This window comes from Xenopus laevis, chromosome 4S, assembly GCF_017654675.1.
Source record: "Xenopus laevis strain J_2021 chromosome 4S, Xenopus_laevis_v10.1, whole genome shotgun sequence".
NCBI classification, from domain to species: domain Eukaryota; kingdom Metazoa; phylum Chordata; class Amphibia; order Anura; family Pipidae; genus Xenopus; species Xenopus laevis.
Genome location: NC_054378.1, coordinates 68,842,487 through 68,844,414, shown reverse-complemented (window position 1 = coordinate 68,844,414; position 1,928 = coordinate 68,842,487).

Genomic DNA, 1,928 nt, shown 5'->3' with positions numbered 1-1,928 from the left:
TTAAATCAGGTCCTGTTGGCTTAATTTTCGGTGTTCACCACTAAAGCGACATTTTCCTGATTCTTTAGGTGCTGCTTTACTGCACCTGGTACCACTCTTTATTTGGAACAAGAGACAGAAGAAGGCAGCAGTGCTGAGTGCTATGTAAAAGTGCAATAAATGCAAGTTGATGCAAGTACCTGCAAATGGAGTTTTACTGTACGTGCAACTGACTGATATGAGGGCCCACAACTGCACTTGTGGTATTACGTGTTAACTGTACTCAGGGCAAAGGTATATGGTAAATTCCTTTTAGATGTTTAAAATAAAGACTTTTTAAAAAAAAATTAAAGCACTATGCATTTTAGTCCTGCTGAGAAGTCCTCTAATGCTATTGACCAATGTAATTTCTCAGAAATGTAGCCGGTGCCATGTAACCAAGCTCAGCATGTTTAAAAAGAACCTTACATGTATGGTTTCTCCTTTGCAACAATGAGCTGCTGTTCTCATGGAACAGCACAATCTGATAGGTCAAATAGGCAAGCATGTGATTGTAGGCTAATGATATGGCAGATTAAAGCTCAGCACCTTTAAAAACTACTAGGTACATTTTTTGTTGCTTTTGGATGTTCCCTGTGGAATGCTGATATCTAATAGAACGGTGAGCTGTTTTGTTTGGGAGGATCAAAGTTTTACATAATCATTGACTTTGTCTAAGATAAGAGGATGATTCTTGAAAAATGTGTCCAAAACAATGATTTGAGGTAGTATGAAATAATATGTGGGGCAGGTACTTTATATAAATAATAATAATATACGTACGTACATATTTGCACAACATTTCAGTGAACATCCCTTCTTGTAAAAAAAAAAAAAAAAATCACACACTTACCATAAGGGGCAAATTCATCAAGGGTCAAATATCGAGGGTTAATTAACCCTCGATATTCGACTGGGAATGAAAATCCTTCGACTATCGAAGTCGAAGGATTTTGCGCAAATACTGCGATCATACGAGCGAAGGAATAATCGTTCGATCGAACGATTAAATCCTTCGAATCTAACGATTCGAAGGATTTCAATCCAACGATCGAAGCATTATCCTTCGACCAAAAAAACTTAGCCAAGCCTATGGGAACCTTCCCCATAGGCTAACATTGGATTCGGTAGCTTTTAGGTGGCGAACTAGGGGGTCAAAGTTTTTTCTTAAAGAGACAGTACTTCGACTATCGAATGGTCGAATAGTCAAACGATTTTTAGTTCGAATCGTTCGATTGGAAGTCGTAGTCGAAGGAGCCCATTCGATGGTCGAAGTAGCCAAAAAAACACTTCGAAATTCAAAGTTTTTCCTTCACTCGAAGTTAATGCATTGGCCCCTAAATGTACCATAATTTAGTCTGTTTTCTAATTTCAGGTAGCCCATGATTAAGTGCCCTTGTGGGTATGAAACGCATAGGGCGGATGCAGATGCAAGTACATATTTTTTAACTTTGTCTAATAAAGATTAGAAATATTTTGGTCCTGTGGATCCGCTTGAGTGCCGGACAGCCCTGCTTCTTTTTCGAATTTTCTAATTCCAGGTCCCATATACGTTTAAGTCTCCCACATAGTCTATAAAATCAATAGCCCATATAGTGAAGTTCTGTGGCAGTCCAGGCCCCATGTGGATTAAAAGCCATTTACAGAAGATTTTTGGATCATATGCACAGCAGCAGTGGGATAAAATTATCAAATCATTTTTAGTGGTAGTCTCTCATAACAACATAAAAGTAAAATAAATGTATAAATGTAAAAATCTAGTTCTTGTTATCCCAAATCATGGCATTAATTCAAGCTTAAGCACAACAACAGAGCTTTATAAATATGCCATTTATTTTACACCAACGTTTCCACCATTTTATATTGATAATGCATATTCCATTTCCAAAGAATAGAAAAAATACAATGGA